This window comes from Arachis ipaensis, chromosome B2, assembly GCF_059453495.1.
Source record: "Arachis ipaensis isolate K30076 ecotype BB chromosome B2, ASM5945349v1, whole genome shotgun sequence".
In the NCBI taxonomy this organism is placed as follows: Eukaryota; Viridiplantae; Streptophyta; class Magnoliopsida; order Fabales; family Fabaceae; genus Arachis; species Arachis ipaensis.
In genome coordinates, this window is record NC_142437.1 from 38,028,031 (window position 1) to 38,047,937 (window position 19,907).

General features: G+C 37.9%; 2 non-coding genes across 2 annotated transcripts; one reads left to right on the forward strand and one right to left on the reverse strand.

Moving 5' to 3' along the window:
* The first annotated feature begins 7,512 nt into the window (after nucleotides 1-7,512).
* LOC148573639 (small nucleolar RNA R71) lies at nucleotides 7,513-7,620 on the forward strand. Its single transcript, XR_015906747.1, has one exon. It is a non-coding gene; the product is annotated as a small nucleolar RNA R71 (small nucleolar RNA).
* An 11,755-nt stretch (nucleotides 7,621-19,375) lies between these two features.
* On the reverse strand, nucleotides 19,376-19,483 carry LOC148573640 (small nucleolar RNA R71). Its single transcript, XR_015905941.1, has one exon. It is a non-coding gene; the product is annotated as a small nucleolar RNA R71 (small nucleolar RNA).
* Between the last annotated feature and the right edge of the window lie 424 nt (nucleotides 19,484-19,907).

Genomic DNA, 19,907 nt, shown 5'->3' on the forward strand with positions numbered 1-19,907 from the left:
CTTCCTATCCACCCCAAGCCCCAATGGATGATTCTCTCACCTTGCTATTTCAAGACCAAGCGGATATGCAAAGGAACACCCTAGAGTTTGTGACTAACTTGACTAAGGTAGTGCATACTTTAGCCTACCAATGCTTGAATACTCAAGGTGCTTCCATAGCCACATGTGAAAAATCCATTAAAGATCATAGTATGAAGGAGAGATTAGGAACTCCGGTGGAAAATGAGGGATGTTATTTTGTATTAGAACAATTGGAGGAGCCTATGATCATTGAAAAAAAGGAAGAAGTGGTTGAAGATTTAGGAGATGTTGAAAGTCCATGGGAATGCAACATCATGGAGCACTCTTCCAAGAAGCTTGATATTGATGTTAAGGAGGGTGCGCAACCTCCAAGGCATATCTTAGTTGGAGACTTAGAAGAGGCTTATCAAGAGATGGATTCAATTATGGATGAATTTCTCTCTACAATGGAATCCTCTCCCATTGGACATGAAGTTGAAATTATAGAAGAATGTGCACAACCTCCCATACCCTTGGTGAGCAATGAGAAAGAGAGTGAATCGAAAGAGAGCTACCAAGAGGAAAAAGTTGGCATGGTGTATATCGAAATTAAAGAATATGAAGAGGTTAATCAAGAAATGGACTCATTCATCAATGAATTCCTATCCAAAATTGAATCACCTCCCATTGAGCAAGGAATTGAACTCCTTAAAGACCATACCAAGCCAAGTGATAAAGGGGAAAATGTTGAAATTTAAGAAGCTTGCGAAGAGGTGGATATAGTCAAGGAAGAGCACAAAGGAGTGGAGATTGCAAGATCATTAGGACCACCCCTTCCCAAGTCACCATCCTACACAACATTCAAGTGGGTAAAATTCTTATCCCTAAGCTTTACTTTCTCACTTGAATATGGTTTGATTGAAAACGATGGTTGGTGCACGAAATTGTGATCTCTGGTAGAGGCTCCAAAGGCTTTGGTGCTCTAATCTCAATTCATAATTTGTCACAACTTTGATACAACTAACCAGCAAGTGCACTGGGTCGTCCAAGTAATAAACCTTACGTGAGTAAGGGTCGATCCCACGGAGATTGTTGGTATGAAGCAAGCTACGGTCACCTTGTAAATCTCAGTCAGGCGGATAATAATTGATTATGGAGTTTTCGAAAATAATACTAATTAAACAGAAAATAAGGATAGAAACACATATGTAATTCATTTGTGAGAATTTCAGATAAGCGTGTAGAGATGCTTTCGTTCCTCTGAATCTCTGCTTTCCCGCTGTCTTCATCCAATCAGTCTTACTCCTTTCCATGGCTGGCTTTATGCAAGGGCATCACTGTTGTCAGTGGTTACATCCCCTCCTCTTGTGAAAATGGTCCAAGATGCCCTGTCACGGCACGGCTAATCATCTGAGGTTCCCGATCATGCTGGAATAGGATTCACCCTCCTTTTGCGTCTATCACTACGCCCAGCAATCGCGAGTTTGAAGCTCGTCACAGTCATTCAATCCCAGAGTCCTACTCGGAATACCACGGACAAGGTTTAGACTTTCCGGACTCTCATGAATGCCGCCATCAATCTAGCTTATACCACGAAGATTCTGATTAAGAGATCCAAGAGATACTCATTCAATCTAATGTAGAACGGAAGTGGTTGTCAGGCACGCGTTCATGGGGAATGATGATGATTGTCACGTTCATCACATTTAGGTTGAAGTGCGAATGAATATCTTAGAAGCGAAATAAGATGAATTGAATAGAAAAACAGTAGTACTTTGCATTAATCTCTGAGGAACAGCAGAGCTCCACACCTTAATCTATGGAATGCAGAAACTCTACCGTTGAAAATACATAAGTAATGAAGGTCTAGGCATGGCCGAATGGCCAGCCCCCAAACGTGATCAATAGATCAAAAGATAATCCAAAGATGATTCCAAAGATGATTAATACAATAGTAAAAGGTCCTATTTATAATAAACTAGCTACTAGGGTTTACAAAAGTAAGTAATTGATGCATAAATCCACTTTCGGGGCCCACTTGGTGTGTGCTTGGGCTGAGCTTAAAGTCTACACGTGGAGAGGTCATTCTTGGAGTTGAACGCCAGCTTTTGTGCCATTTTGGGCGTTGAACTCCACTTTGCAACTTGTTTCTGGCGCTAGACGCCAGAATTGGGCAGAGAGCTGGTGTTGAACGCCAGTTTGCGTCATCTAAACTTGGGCAAAGTATGGACTATTATATATTTCTGGAAATCCCTGGATGTCTACTTTCCAACGCAATTGAAAGCATGCCATTTTGAGTTCTGTAGCTCCAGAAAATCCACTTTGAGTGCAGAGAGGTCAGAATCCAACAACATCAGCAGTCCTTCTTCAACCTCTGAATCTGATTTTTGCTCAAGTCCCTCAATTTCAGCCAGAAAATACCTGAAATCACAGAAAAACACACAAACTCATAGTAAAGTCCAGAAATGTGAATTTAACATAAAACTAATGAAAACATCCCTAAAAGTAACTAGATTCTCCTAAAAACATACTAAAAACAATGCCAAAAAGCGTATAAATTATCCGCTCATCACAACACCAAACTTAAATTGTTGCTTGTCCCCAAGCAACTAAAAATCAAATAGGATAAAAATAAGAGAATATACTATAAATTCCAAACTATCAATGAAACATAGCTCCAATTAAATGAGCGGGACTTGTAGCTTTTTGCCTCTTGAATAGTTTTGGCATCTCACTTTATCCATTGAGGTTCAGAATGATTGGCATCTATAGGAACTCAGAGTTAAGATAGTGTTATTGATTCTCCTAGTTCAGTATGATGATTCTTGAACACAGCTATTTTATGAGTCTTGGCCGTGGCCCTAAGCACTTTGTTTTCCAGTATTACCACCGGATACATAAATGCTACAGACACATAATTGGGTGAACCTTTTCAGATTGTGACTCAGCTTTGCTAAAGTCCCCAATTAGAGGTGTCCAGAGTTCTTAAGCACACTCTTTTTTTTTTTTTGCTTTGGACCTTGACTTTAACCGCTCAGTCTCAAGTTTTCACTTGACACCTACACGCCACAAGCACATGGTTAGGGACGGCTTGGTTTAGCCACCTAGGCCAGGATTTTATTCCTTTAGGCCCTCCTATCCACTGATGCTCAAAGCCTTGGGATCCTTTTTATTTGCCCTTGCCTTTTGGTTTTAAGGGTTATTGGTTTTTTGCTCTTGCCTCTTGGTTTCAAGAGCATTTGGCTTTTTCTGCTTGCTTTTTCTTTGCTTTCTATTTTTTTTTTCGCCTATTTTTTTCTTCTTTTTTTTTCTGCAAGCTTTGTTCTTTGCTGCTTTTTCTTGCTTCAAGAATCATTTTTATGATTTTTTAGATTATCAAATAACATGTCTCCTAGTCATCATTCTTTCAAGAGCCAACATATTTAACATTCTTAAACAACAACTTCAAAAGACATATGCACTATTCAAGCATTCATTCAGAAAACAAGAAGCATTGTCACCACATCAATATAATTAAACTAAGTTCAAGGATAAATTCGAAACTCATGTACTTCATGTTCTTTTGAATTAAAATATTTTTCAATTAAGAGAGGTGATGGTTTCATAGGACATTCATAACTTTAAGACAAAGTTACTAACTACTAATGATCATGTAATGAAGACACAAACATAGATAAGCACATAACATAGAAAACAAAAAATAGAAGAAATAAGAACAAGGAATGAGTCCACCTTAGTGATGGCGGCGTTTCCTTCTTGAGGAACCAATGATGTCCTTGAGCTCTTCTATGTCTCTTCCTTGTCTTTGTTGCTCCTCCCTCATTGCTTTTTGATTTTCTCTTATTTCATGAAGGATGATGGAGTGCTCTTGATGTTCCACCCTTAATTGTCCCATGTTGGAACTTAATTCTCCTAGGAAAGTGTTGATTTGCTCCCAATAGTTCTGTGGAGGGAAGTGCATCCCTTGAGGAATCTCAGGGATTTCTTGATGATGAGCTTCTCTATGCTCTCTTGATTGCTCCATCTTTTTCTTAGTGATGGGCTTGTCCTCTTCAATGAGGATATCTCCCTCTATGTCAATCCCAGCCGAATTGCATAGGTGGCAAATGAGGTGAGGAAAGGCTAACATTGCCATAGTGGAGGACTTGTCAGCCACCTTGTAGAGTTCTTGAGGTATAATCTCATGAACTTCCACCTCTTCTCCAATCATGATGCTATGGATCATGATGGCCCGGTCTATAGTAACTTCAGACCGGTTGCTAGTGGGAATGATTGAGCATTGAATGAACTCCAACCATCCTCTAGCTACAGGCTTAAGGTCCAGTCTTCTTAGTTCAACCGGTTTGCCTTTTGAGTCAATCTTCCATTGAGCTCCTTCTACACATATGTCCATGAGGACTTGGTCCAACCTTTGATCAAAGTTGACTCTCCTTGTGTAGGGGCGTGCGTTCTCTTCCATGTTTGGCAAGTTGAACGCCAACCTCACATTTTCCGGACTAAAATCTAAGTATTTCCCCTGAACCATGGTGAGATAATTCTTTGGGTTCGGGTTCTTACTTTGATCATGGTTCCTAGTGATCCATGCATTAGCATAGAACTCTAGAACCATTAGGATGCCGACTTGTTGGATGGGGTTTGTTAGAACTTTCCAACCTCTTCTTTGAATTTCATGTCGGATCTCCGGAAACTCATTTCTCTTGAATTTAAAAGGGACCTCGGGGATCACCTTCTTCTTGGCCACAACATCATAGAAGTGGTCTTGATGAGCTTTGGAGATGAACCTTTCCATCTCCCATGACTCGGAGGTGGAAGCTTTTGTCTTTCCTTTCCCTTTTCTAGAGGATTCTCCGGTCTTAGGTGCCATCAATGGTAATGGAAAAACAAAAAGCTTATGCTTTTACCACACCAAACTTAGAATTTTGCTCGCCCTCAAGCAAGAGAAGAAAGAATAGATGAAGAAGAAGAAGAAAATATGGAGGAGAGGGAGAAGGGGTTGTGTTTCAGCCAAGAGGGGAGAGAGAATTGTGTTGTGTGAAAATGAGGAAGAATGGAAGGCTTTATATAGGGAAGGGAGGGGGTAAGTTTCGGCCATATAGGGTGGGTTTGGGTGGGAAATTGATTTTGAATTTTGAAGGTAGGTAGAGTTTATGAGGTAGGTTTATGGGGAAGAGTGGATGGATGTGAGTGGTGAAGAGGTGATGGGGAAGAGTGTTTATGGGATTGTGTGAAAGAGGGGTGAGAAGAAGTGAGTGGAGGTAGGTGAGGATCCTGTGGGGTCTACAGATCCTGAGGTGATCCTATGGGGTCCACAAATCCTGAGGTGTTCAAGGATTTACAACCTTGCACCAAATTGGGCATGCAAAATGCCCTTGCACACAACTCTGGGCGTTCAGCACCAGATTGGTGCTTGTTCTGGGCGTTGAACGCCCATTTGTAGCCCATTTCTGGCGTTGAACGCCAGAACCATGCTTGTTCTGGGCGTTCAGCGCCAGCTCTTCTCTAGGGTGCATTTCTGGCGTTCAAACGCCCAGATGCTGCCCATTTCTGGCGTTCAGCGCCAGAACCATGCTCTGTTCTGGCGTTGAACGCCCAAAACATGCTTCTTACTGGCGTTTAAACGCCAGTAAGGTCTTCCTCTAGGGTGTGATTTTTCTTCTGCTATTTTTGATTCCGTTTTCAATTTTTATGTTTATTTTGTGACTCCACATGATCATGAACCTAATAAAACATGAAAAACAATGAAAATTAGATAAATAAACATTGGGTTGCCTCCCAACAAGCGCTTCTTTAATGTCAATAGCTTGATAGTGCGCTCTCATGGAGCCTCACAGATGTGCAGAGCTTTGTTGAAACCTCCCAACACCAAACTTAGAGTTTGGATATGGGGGTTTGACACCAAACTTAGAGTTTGGTTGTGGCTTCCCAACACCAAACTTAGAGTTTGACTGTGGGGGCTTTGGTTGACTCTGCTTTGAGAGAAGCTTTTTCTGCTTCCTCTCCATGGATGCAGAGAGAGATCCTTGAGTTGTAAACACAAGGTTGTCCTCATTTATTTGAAGGATCAATTCTCCTCTGTCCACATCAATCACAGCTCTTGCTGTGGCTAAGAAAGGTCTTCCTAGGATGATGGATTCATCATCTTCCTTTCCAGTATCCAAGACTATGAAATCAGTAGGGATGTAAAGGCCTTCAACCTTCATTAACACGTCCTCTACTTGTCCATAAGCATGTTTTCTTGAATTGTCTGCCATCTCTAATGAGATTTTAGCAGCTTGCACCCCATAGATTCCCAGTTTCTCTATTACAGAGAAGGGCATGAGGTTTATCCCTGAACCAAGGTCACACAGAGCCTTAAAGATCATGGTGCCTAAGGTACAAGGTATTATGAACTTTCCAGGATCCTGTTTCTTCTGAGGCAATGTCAGTTGATCCAGATCACTTAGTTCATTGGTGAACAAGGGAGGTTCATCTTCCCAAGTATCAATGCCAAATAATTTGGCATTCAGCTTCATGATTGCACCAAGGAACTTGGCAGCTTGCTCTTCAGTAACATCCTCATTCTCTTCAGAAGAGGAATACTCATCAGAGCTCATGAATGGCATAAGGAGGTTTAATGGAATCTCTATGGTCTCTAGATGAGTCTCAGATTCCTTAGGTTCCTCAGAGGGAAGCTCCTTATTGATCACTGGATGTCCCAGGAGGTCTTCCTCCTTGGGATTCACGTCCTTCTCCTCTCTTGTGGGTTCGGCCATGGTAATTAATTCAATGGCCTTGCACTCTCCTTTTGGATTCTCTTCTGTATTGCTTAGGAGAGTACTAGGAGGGATTTCAGTGATCCTTTTACTCAGCTGGCCCACTTGTGCTTCCAAATTTCTAATGGAAGACCTTATTTCATTCATGAAACTTGCAGTGGCCTTGGATAGATCAGAGACTAAGTTTGCTAAATTGGAGGTACTTTGTTCAGAGTTCTCTGTCTGTTGCTGAGTGGATGATAGAAAAGGCTTGCTATTGCTAAACCTGTTTTGTCCACCATTATTAAAGCCTTGTTAAGGCCTTTGATCCTTTCATGAGAGATTTGGATGATTTCTCCATGATGGATTATAGGTGTTTTCCATATGGTTCACCCATGTAATTTACCTCTGCTATTGCAGGGTTCTCAGGATCATATGCTTCTTCTTCAGAAGGTGCCTCTTGAGTACTGTTGGATGCAGCTTGCATTCCATTCAAACTTTGAGAAATCATATTGACTTGCTGAGTCAATATTTTATTCTGAGCCAATATGGCATTCAGAGTATCAATTTCAAGAACTCCCTTCTTCATAGGCACCCCATTATTCACAGGATTCCTCTCAGAAGTGTACATGAACTGGTTATTAGCAACCATGTCAATGAGTTCTTGAGCTTCTGCAGGCATTTTCTTTAAGTGAATGGATCCACCTACAGAGGTATCCAATGACATTTTAGCTAATTCAGACAGACCATCATAGAATATGTCCAGGATGGTCCATTCTGAAAGCATGTCAGAAGGACACTTTTTGGTCAGTCCTTTGTATCTCTCCCAAGCTTCATAGAGGGATTCATCTTCTTTCTGTCTGAAGGTCTGAACATCCACTCTAAGCTTACTCAGCTTTTGAGGAGGAAAGAACTTGGCTAAGAAAGCCTTGACCAGCTTATCCCAAGAGTTCAGGCTATCCTTAGGTTGAGAGTCCAACCATACTCTAGCTCTATCTCTCACAGCAAAAGGGAAAAGCATGAGCCTGTAGACTTCAGGATCTACTCCATTAGTCTTAACAGTATCACATATCTACAAGAATTCAGTTAAGAACTGAAAAGGATCCTCAGATGGAAGTCCATGAAACTTGCAGTTCTGCTGCATCAGAGAAACTAGCTGAGGTTTCAGCTCAAAATTGTTTGCTCCAATGGTAGGAATGGAGATGCTTCTTCCATGTAAATTGGAATTAGGTGCAGTAAAGTCACCAAGCATTCTCCTTGCATTATTGTTGTTGGGTTTGGCTGCCATCTCCTTTACTTGTTCGAAATTTTCAATAAGGTTGTCTCTGGATTGTTGTAATTTAGCTTCTCTTAGTTTTCTCTTCAGAGTCCTTTCAGGTTCTGGATCAGCTTCAACAAGAATGCCTTTTTCTTTGTCCCTGCTCATAAGAAAGAGAAGAGAAAAAAAAAAGAAGAGGAATCCTCTATGTCACAGTAAAGAGGTTCCTTATTGTTAGTAGAAGAAGAAAAGAAGAGAAAAAATTCGAACACAGATAGAAGAGGGGGTTCGAATTTGGTGAGTGATGTGAGGAAGAGATGTTAGTAGATGAATAAATAAATAGAATAAGATGAGAGAGGGAGAAGATTTTTAAAAATAATTTTTTTGAAAAAGAGTTAGTGATTTTCGAAAATAGTTTTGAAAAAGGTTAGTAGTTTTTCGAAAATTCAATTAAAAAATAAAATAATTAGTTAATTAAAAAGAAATTTTTGAAAAAGGGGGAAGATATTTTCGAAAATAGAGAGAGAGAGAGAGTTAGTTAGGTGGTTTTGAAAAAGATGAGAAACAAATAAAAAGTTAGTTAGTTAGTTGAAACAAATTTTGAAAAGATAAGAAGTTAGGAAGTTAGAAAATATATTTTGCAATCATTTTTTTTTTTGAAAAAGGTAAGATAAGAAGATATTTTTGAAAAGATATGATAGAAATTATTTTTTGAAAAAAATTTGATTTTTAAAATCTCAATTAATGACTTGATTCACAAGAAATCACAAGATATGATTCTAGAACTTAAAGTTTGAATCTTTCTTAACAAGTAAGTAACAAACTTGAAATTTTTGAATCAAAACATTAATTGATGATGTTATTTTCGAAAATATGATGTAAAATTAAGAAAAAGATTTTTGAAAAATATTTTTGAAATTTTTCGAAAATAACTAAAAAAATTGAAAAAAAAGATTTGATTTTTGAAAAAGATTTTGAAAAAGATAAGATTTTTTTAAATTGAAAATTTGATTTGACTCATAAAAACAACTAGATTTTAAAAATTTTTGAAAAAATTAAATCTAATTTTCGAAATTTTAAAAGAGAAAAAGGGAAAGATAATTTTTTTTTTATTTTTGAATTTTTATGATGAGAGAGAAAAACAAGAAAATGATGCAATGCATGAAAGTTATGGATTAAAACAATGAATGTATGCAAGAATGCTATGAATGTCAAGATGAACACCAAGAACACTTTGAAGATCATGATGAACATCAAAAACACATTTTTGAAAAATTTTTAATGCAAGGAAAACATGCAAGACACCAAACTTAGAAATCTTTAATGCTTAGGCACTAAGAATTCAAGAATGCATATGAAAAACAAGAAAAGACACAAAACATGCAAATGCAAAGATCAAACAAGAAGACTTACCAAGAACAACTTGAAGATCATGAAGAACACTATGAATGCATGATTTTTTTTTCGAAAACAAAGGAAAAATTTTTGAAAGAATTTTGAAAACTTTTTGAAAAGAAAACAAAAAGAAAATTACCTAATCTGAGCAACAAGATGAATCGTCAGTTGTCCAAACTCGAACAATCCCCGGCAACGGCGCCAAAAACTTGGTGCACGAAATTGTGATCTCTGGTAGAGGCTCCAAAGGCTTTGGTGCTCTAATCTCAATTCATAATTTGTCACAACTTCGATACAACTAACAAGCAAGTGCGCTGGGTCATCCAAGTAATAAACCTTACGTGAGTAAGGGTCGATCCCACGGAGATTGTTGGTATGAAGCAAGCTATGGTCACCTTGTAAATCTCAGTCAGGCGTGTAGAGATGCTTTCGTTCCTCTGAATCTCTGCTTTCCCGCTGTCTTCATCCAATCAGTCTTACTCCTTTCCATGGCTGGCTTTATGCAAGGGCATCACCGTTGTCAGTGGTTACATCCCCTCCTCTTGTAAAAATGGTCCAAGATGCCCTGTCACGGCACGGCTAATCATCTGAGGTTCCCGATCATGCTGGAATAGGATTCACCCTCCTTTTGCGTCTGTCACTACACCCAGCGATCGCGAGTTTGAAGCTCGTCACAGTCATTCAATCACTGAGTCCTACTCGGAATACCACGGACAAGGTTTAGACTTTCCGGACTCTCATGAATGCCGCCATCAATCTAGCTTATACCACGAAGATTCTGATTAAGAGATCCAAGAGATACTCATTCAATCTAATGTAGAACGGAAGTGGTTGTCAGGCACGCGTTCATGGGGAATGATGATGATTGTCACGTTCATCACATTCAGGTTGAAGTGTGAATGAATATCTTAGAAGCGAAATAAGATGAATTGAATAGAAAAACAATAGTACTTTGCATTAATCTCTGAGGAACAGCAGAGCTCCACACCTTAATCTATGGAATGCAGAAACTCTACCGTTGAAAATACATAAGTAATGAAGGTCCAGGCATGGCCGAATGGCCAGCCCCCAAACGTGATCAATAGATCAAAAGATAATCCAAAGATGATTCCAAAGATGATTAATACAATAGTAAAAGGTCCTATTTATAATAAACTAGCTACTAGGGTTTACAGAAGTAAGTAATTGATGCATAAATCCACTTCCGGGGCCCACTTGGTGTGTGCTTGGGCTGAGCTTGAAGTCTACACGTGGAGAGGTCATTCTTGGAGTTGAACGCCAGCTTTTGTGCCATTTTGGGCGTTGAACTCCATTTTGCAACTTGTTTCTGGCGCTGGACGCCAGAATTGGGCAGAGAGCTGGCGTTGAACGCCAGTTTGCATCGTCTAAACTTGGGCAAAGTATGGACTATTATATATTGCTGGAAAGCCCTGGATGTATACTTTCCAACGCAATTGGAAGCACGCCATTTTGAGTTCTGTAGCTCCATAAAATCCACTTTGAGTGCAGGGAGGTCAAAATCCAACAGCATCAGCAGTCCTTCTTCAACCTCTGAATCTGATTTTTGCTCAAGTCCCTCAATTTCAGCCAGAAAATACCTGAAATCACAGAAAAACACACAAACTCATAGTAAAGTCCAGAAATGTGAATTTAACATAAAACTAATGAAAACATCCCTAAAAGTAACTAGATTCTCCTAAAAATATACTAAAAATAATGCCAAAAAGCGTATAAATTATCCGCTCATCAATGGTCAACTTAGAGCTCTTTGTGGAGTTAAGAGTAGGAAAGAGTTGTGTAGTAGTTGGAAATGTCATTCTAAACTCATGATGGTTGCAAGCTCAAAATTCAAGAGCAATGATTGGTGGAGAACCAAATTGCATGGGTCTAGGAAGTTGTTTGGAAGCTTCTTTGAGAATTCCAAGGCCATGCCACCCGGATGGAATAATGATGATCAACTTAAGGACGGGTGTCAAAATAAGGTGTGGGATCCCAGATCGCACAGGAAAATCAAATTTGGGAGCCCATGGTTTGTGAAGAACTCCATCCAAGCTTGAAGATATTAAAATTGAAGAATGGAGCTTATTGGAGATTCAAGCATTGGTGGATGTTCAAGGATAGTTTCAAGCACAAGCCACCTTGAGAGGAGCTCCCCATAAGTCCAACTTAAGGACAATAAACAAAAGTGCAAGGTGGGAGACACCCCACCATGGTAAAATCTTTCTTTTTTTTTCTTTTTTGCACATATTGGTTACAATAGTTTAATTTCATGTTTTGATTGATTTGTTGAGTTTGTTTGGTAGTTTAGTATGTTAAATAAGATTTTATGGTGTTTTGGTAGTTGTTTGGAGGTTTAGAATGCTTGGATTGGTGCAAAAACATAGAAAAATTTTGAAGAAAAAAAAGAGCACCATCCGCGCGTACACGCATTGCGCGCGTACGCATGCATCAAGCATTTTCGCCTACCCACGCGCACGCGCCATGTACGCGTATGCGTGGATTGAGAAATTCCACCCCCAAGCCAAAAACCTGAGAGTTGTGCGAACGCTGCGCGCGCATTGTGCCTTTGGCACAAAACCACTCGCGCGTACGTGTACATGACGCGTACGCGTTACTCTCGAAAAAAAATTTTCAATCCACGTGTAAGCACGCATGGCGCTTACGCGCGGATTGCTCCTGTCGCATCCACGCATAAGCACGCATGGCGCTTACGCGTGGATTTGCACCCTGTTTTTCTCCTTTCTCCTTTCTTCTTCTTTCTTTCTACCTTTCTTCTTCCTCTCTTGAAAAAAAAAATTAAATAAAAAATAAATAAATAAATAAAATACTAAAAAAAAAGAAAAATTTTTTTCTTTTCTTCCATTTTCTTTTATTGCATTTGCTTACTTTCATTCATTGCATTTTAATTTTGATTTTATAGCTTGTTGTAATTTTCCTTTTTTAAGTTTCTTATTTTAATACTGGTGTTGAATTTTCCTATTCAATCATTGAGAATTTCTTGTGTTATTTTGGTACCTCTTGACTTGTTTGATATTGTTGGGTGATGAAACTTTTAAATCAATGCTTAATCTTGTATGACTCTTGTGTCTTTATGCATTGATATGACCTAATATTGTTTTTCATGACCCACTCTTTCTTGTTTGCTCTTGATGCTCAATATGCTCTTCATGCTTTGACTTTACTCTTGCATCAAGTAGTAGTTGATATGCATTTGCTTATATTGCTTTCTTATCTACATGTTGTAGCTACCATGTAGTGAGAACCTTACCCTTATTTGGCATTAGCCCCCGCCTATGTTCTCTTTGCTTTGATATCTTTGTTATAGGCTTAATTCTCTTTCTTTTTCTCTTCCTTTAGGTTGGCCACCAAGAAAGGAGGAAAAGGAAAAGCTTCGAAATTGGGCAACGAACAAGTCATCCGCACAACCTTTTGAAGAAGCTCATCAATTGTAGCAACCCATCCACCTTGTTCTTCTTTGCATGCACCGAGGACGGTGCAATCTTCAAGTGTGGGGAGGTCGTTCGACCGATCTTCATAGGTAACAATTTTCTTTTCAACACCAATTTTTTTTATTTTCTTCGTTAGATAGTTGTTGCATTGCATGATAAGTTGCATGTTAGTTAGAATTTGTACATATTTTTACCATTTCTTTCCTATTAGGACTACTTAGTTAGGGTGATGATTTCTTTTCCAAGAAGGGAAACCTACCAATTTGAAAACTTTTTGTTGAACTTGCTTGAAAGAATTTATTTTGGAACATGATTTTTGAGCTAAGAACACAAGCTTGTGAGATTTGAGCCTAATGGTGTGGTTACATCTTATAACCACTTATTTTCCCTTCTTGTGTGCATTGTTCTCTTTCTATGATTGTGATCTTTGATTTGTTTGATTCTTTATGTCCATTATTTTGTGTATTCATCATTTATATGATTGAGGCCGTCATTTCATTTAGCTCACTTACCCAAATGGCCTTACCTTTTATCTTCCATTGTTAGCCAATTTGAGCATATGCTTAACCCACTTTATTTATAATTTTAGCACATTACAAGCCTTAAAGCAGAAAATAATAAAAGTCCTTAATTTGAATCTTTGATTAGCTTAGGCTAGTGTGTGTGTGTGTGTGTGTCATTTAAGTGCGAGAAATCTTGGGACATTGGGTGAATAAAAAGGTAGTTTTGTATTTTTGCTATAAATATTGGGAATTGGGTACATGCTCATGTGTAATGAATGTAAAACCTTATGCATTGATGATCTTGTATATAGAAAGAAAAATGAGAAAAAGGAAAAGGAAAAGAAAAAAAACAATATGGAAAAGAAAAGAAAAAAAATAGAAAAAGAAAGAAACAAAGAAAAAGAAAGAAATAAAAGGGGACAAAATGCCCCAAAGCAAAGCTCAATAAGGGTCAATGCATAAGTGTTGTGAAATGAAAAGGAATATATAAGTATGTGAAAAAGTGAGAAAAATGGATAGTTAGGTTAGCTTTGAAATTGTATAGGATGTCATAGGTTAGGTGGGAAGTTTAAGCTTATGAAAGATTCAAATTTCAAGCTCACTTGACCAAATATGCATCCTTACCTTGACCCTAGCCCCATTACAACCTAAAGAAAAGACCTCATGATACTTGTATGCATGCATGAAATATATGTTGATTGTTAGAAGAAAAACAAATCTTAGAAAGCATTATTAGGGGAGAATTGAGAGAATACACACTTGAGCGACTAGAGTGCAAACACTTCCGATGAGGGTTCGATGCTCAATTCCATGATTCCCGGCTTTCATGAGCATTCTTCTTGCAAGTCTACTTGAACTTCATTTTGATATTTAAATTGGTAGGATTCATGAGTCGACAAGGGACCTTAGCCCTAATTGTGCATGTATGTCTTGGAGGATTGATTTATTTTTAACCAAGTAGGTAGAATGATTTTGCATTTAGTTGCATTCATGTAGATAGTTGCATATAGGTAGGGTGCATTTAGTTAGACCTCATTGAATAAATGTTGATATCCTTTGCTTTCTCTTGGTTTAAGCATGAGGACATGCTTGGTTTAAGTGTGAGGAGGTTGATAAACCCCATATTTAGGGTTTATCTTGTGTTGAATTTAGAGAGTTTTGTCAACCTTTCTCCTATTTATCCAATGAAATAGCATGGTTTTGTAAATTCTCCTTTAATTGTGCTTAAGAGTGAAAATATGCTTTTTAGGTCCTAAATTGTTTAATCTTGATTTACCTTTGATTCCATTAGATACCTTGATATGTTTGTTAAGTGATTTCAGATTTAGGAGGCAAAGATTGGATCAAGGAAACGAACGAAAAGCATGGAAAAATGAAGAACTCATGAAGAAATGAAGGAATCGCAAAAGCTGTCAAGCCGACCTCTTTGCACTTAATCGATCATAACTTGAGCTACAGATGTCCAAAAGATGCGGTTCTAGTTGCGTTGGAAAGCTAACATCTGGGGCTTCGAAATGATATAATATTTGCCATAGTTGCATCGCGGATAGGGGCGCGCATGTGCACGGTACGCATACGCACCGATGGTGCCACATAATTTACTTAATGCAACTCGTGGCCAGCGAATTCTAAAGCCTTGTGGGCCCAATCCAACTCATTTCTGATGCTATTTAAGCCAAGGATTGAAGGAAAATTAACATACTTTCACAAATTAGTTTAGTTTAGAGTAGTTTTGGAGGAAAAGTTAGTTTTAGAGAGAGAAGCTCTCACTTCTCTCTAGGATTAGAATTAGGATTAGGTTTAGTTCAATAATCTAGATCTAGGTTTCAATTCATGCTTTCTTCTTCTTCTTCTATCTCTCAACTCTATGTTGTTACATTCATGATTCCTCTATTTTTTTGTTGTAATTTTCTTTATGTTGCTTCTTGATGAGCGGATAATTTATACGCTTTTTGGCATTGTTTTTAGTATGTTTTTAGTAGGATCTAGTTACTTTTAGGGATGTTTTCCTTAGTTTTTATGTTAAATTCACATTTCTGGACTTTACTATGAGTTTGTATGTTTTTCTGTGATTTCAGGTATTTTCTGGCTGAAATTGAGGGACTTGAGCAGAAATCAGATTCAGAGGTTGAAGAAGGACTGCTGATGCTGTTGGATTCTGACCTCCCTGCACTCAAAATGAATTTTCTGGAGCTACAGAACTCAACATGGCGCGCGTCCAATTGCGTTGGAAAGTAGACATCCAGGGCTTTCCAGCAATATATAATAGTCCATACTTTGGCCAAGAATAGACGATGCAAACTGGCATTCAACGCCAGCTCTCTACCCAATTCTGGCGTCCAGCGCCAAAAAAGGATCCAAAACCAGAGTTGAACGCCCAAACTGGCACAAATACTGGCGTTCAACTCCACAAATGGCCTCTACACGTGCAACACTCAAGCTCAGCCCAAGCACACACCAAGCGAGCCCCGGAAGTGGATTTATGCATCAATTACTTATTTCTGTAAACCCTAGTGACTAGTTTATTATAAATAGGACCTTTTATTATTGTATTAGGGATCCTGAGTTTTATCTTTGGACGCCTAGTTCTTAGATCAGAGGGCTGGCCATTCGGCCATGCCTGGACCTTTCACTTATGTATTTTTAACGGTAGAGTTTCTACACTCCATAGATTAAGGTGTGGAGCTCTGCTGTTCCTCAAAGATTAATGCAAAGTACTACTGTTTTCTATTCAATTCTTCTTATTTCGCTTCTAAGATATTCATTCGCACTTCAATCTGAATGTGATGAACGTGACAATCATCATCATTCCCTATGAACGCGTGCTTGACAACCACTTCCGTTCTACATTAGAATTGAATGAGTATCTCTTAGATCTCTTAATCGGAATCTTCGTGGTGTAAGCTAGAATGATGGCGGCATTCAAGAGAATCCGGAAGGTCTAAACCTTGTCTGTGGTATTCCGAGTAGGATTCAATGATTGAATGACTGTGACGAGCTTCAAACTCGCGATTTCCGGGCGTAGTGACAGACGCTAAAGGATAGTAAATCCTATTCCAGCAGGATCGAGAACCGACAGATGAATAGCCGTGCCGTGACAGGGTGCGTTAACCATTTTCACTGAGAGGATAAGATGAAACCATTAACAAGGGTGATGCCTCCAGACAATTAGCCGTGCCGTGACAGGGCATTTGGATCATTTTCCCGAGAGAAGACCGAAAGTAGCCATTGACAATGGTGATGTATCACATAAAGCCAGCCATGGAAAGGAGTAAGACTGATTGGATGAAGATAGCAGGAAAGCAGAGGTTCAGAGGAACAAAAGCATCTCTATTCGCTTATCTGAAATTCTCACCAATGAATTACATAAGTATTTCTATCCTTTATTATTTATCTTTTAATTATCTAATCCAATCACATTTAACCCTACCTGACTGAGATTTGTAAGGTGACCATAGCTTGCTTCATACCAACAATCTCCGTGGGATTCGACCCTTACTCACATAAGGTATTACTTGGACGACCCAGTGCACTTGCTGGTTAGTTGTGCGAAGTTGTGAACCATGGTATTGGCATCATGTTTTGGCGCCATTACCAGGGGAAGAAAGAACGATGAATTTTACATAATCAAAGTGTAATCACAATTTCTGCGCACCAAGTTTTTGGCGCCGTTGCCGGGGATTGTTCGAGTTTGGACAACTGACGGTTCATCTTGTTGCTCAAATTAGGTAATTTTCTTTTTGTTTTCTTTTCAAAAATTTTTCAAAAATATTTCAAGATTTTCTCACCTGTTTTCGAAAAAAAAATTTATTCAGAATTTTTAAGAATAAATTATAGTGTTTCATGAAGCATGTGAAGCCTGGCTGGCTGCAAAGCCATAAATTCTTTTGGACTGAGGCTTCCAAACCATCAAAATAGAGGCAAGTTACATATTTGATAAGTAATGAGCAGTATATTCTGATATCTTGCTGAAGCTTGGCTGGCCATTGGCCATGTCTAGTGTTTTGGACCGGAGCTTTCATTGAAAGCTTGGCTGGCTAGTGAGCCATGTCTAATTCCTGGACTGAAGCTTTAGACTAAGAATGCAAGATTCCTGGAATTCATATTAAAAATTTTGAAATCTTTATTTTTTCCTTTTTCAATTAATTTTCGAAAAAAAAATCCAAAAAAATTAGAAAATCATAAAAATCAAAAATATTTTTCTGTTTCTTGTTTGAGTCTTGTGTCATGTTATAAGTTTGGTGTTAATTGCATATGCATCTTGTATTTTTCGAAAATTCATGCATTCATAGTGTTCTTTATGATCTTCAAGTTGTTCTTGGTAAGTCTTCTTGTTTGATCTTTGCAATTGCATGTTTTGTGTCTTTTCTTGTTTTTCATATGCATTCCTGAATTCTTAGTGTCTAAGCATTAAAGAATTCTAAGTTTGGTGTCTTGCATGTTTTCTTTGCATTAAAAAAAATTTTCAAAAATATGTTCTTGGTGTTCATCATGATCTTCATAGTGTTCTTGGTGTTCATCTTGACATTCATAGCATTCTTGCATGCATCACATGTTTTGATCTAAAATTCTCATGCATTGCATCATTTTCTTGTTTTTCTCTCTCATCATAAAAATTCAAAAATAAAAAAAAATATCTTTCCCTTTTTCTCTCCTAAAATTTCAAAAATTAGATTTGACTTTTTTAAAAATTTTTAAAAAAAAAATCTAGTTGTTTTTATGAGTCAAATCAAATTTTCAATTTAAAAATCTCATCTTTTTCAAAAATCAAATCTTTTTCATTTTTCTTAGTTATTTTCGAAAATTACAAAAATATTTTTCAAAAATCTTTTTCTTATTTTTATCACATAATTTTCGAAAATAACATCAACAATTAATGTTTTGATTCAAAAATTTCAAGTTTCTTACTTGCTTGTTAAGAAAGATTCAAACTTTAAGTTCTAGAATCATATTTTTTGATTTCTTGTGAATCAAGTCATTAATTGTGATTTTAAAAATCAAATCTTTTTCAAAACTAATTTCAATCATATCTTTTCAAAAATATCTTCTTATCTTTTTCAAAAATTTGATTTCAAAATATCTTTTCTAACTTCCTAACTTCTTATCTTTTCAAAATTTGTTTCAACTAACTAACTAACTTTTTGTTTGTTTCTTATCTTTTTCAAAACTACCTAACTAACTCTCTCTCTCTAATTTTCGAAAATATCTTCCCCCTTTTTCAAAAATTTCTTTTTAATTAACTAATTGTTTTTTTTATTTGAATTTTCGAAAAATTACTAACCTTTTTCAAAACTATTTTCGAAAATCCTTCTCCCTCATCTCCTTCTATTTATTTATTCATCTACTAACATATCTTCCTCACATCACCAAAAATCCGAACCCTCTCTCTCTCTCTGAGTTCAGATTTTCTTCTTCTTTTCTTCTACTAACACAAGGACCTCTATACTGTGATATAAAGGATCCATATTATTATTATTATTTTCTCTGTGCCCTCTTCTTTGTCATATGAGCAGGAGCAAGGACAAGAACATTCTTGTTGAAGCAGATCCAGAACCTGAAAGGACTCTGAAGAGAAAATTAAGAGAAGCTAAATTACAACAATCCAGAGATAACCTTTCAGAAATTTTCGAACAGGAAAAGGAGATGGCAACCGAAAATAATAATAATGCAAGGAGGATGCTTGGTGACTTTACTGCACCTAATTCCAATTTACATGGAAGAAGCATCTCCATTCCTGCCATTGGAGCAAACAACTTTGAGCTGAAACCTCAATTAGTTTCTCTGATGCAGCAGAACTGCAAGTTTCATGGACTTCCATCTGAAGATCCTTTTCAGTTCTTAACTGAATTCTTGCAGATCTGTGATACTGTTAAGACTAATGGAGTAGATCCTGAAGTCTACAGGCTCATACTTTTTCCTTTTGCTGTAAGAGACAGAGCTAGAGTGTGGTTGGACTCTCAACCCAAAGACAGCCTGAACTCTTGGGATAAGCTGGTCACGGCTTTCTTAGCCAAGTTCTTTCCTCCTCAAAAGCTGAGTAAGCTTAGAGTGGATGTTCAAACCTTCAAACAAAAAGATGGTGAATCCCTCTATGAAGCTTGGGAAAGATACAAACAGTTGACCAAAAAGTGTCCCTCTGACATGCTTTCAGAATGGACCATCCTGGATATATTCTATGATGGTTTGTCTGAGTTATCAAAGATGTCATTGGATACCTCTGCAGGTGGATCCATTCACCTAAAGAAAACGCCTGCAGAAGCTCAAGAACTCATTGACATGGTTGCTAACAACCAGTTCATGTACACTTCTGAGAGGAATCCTATGAGTAATGGGACGCCTATGAAGAAGGGAATTCTTGAAGTTGATACTCTGAATGCTATATTGGCTCAGAACAAAATATTGACTCAGCAAGTCAATATGATTTCTCAGAGTCTGAATGGAATGCAAGCTGCATCCAACAGTACTCAAGAGGCTTCTTATGCAGAAGAAGCTTATGATCCTGAGAACCCTGCAATAGCAGAGGTGAATTACTTAGGTGAATCTTATGGAAACACCTATAACTCATCATGGA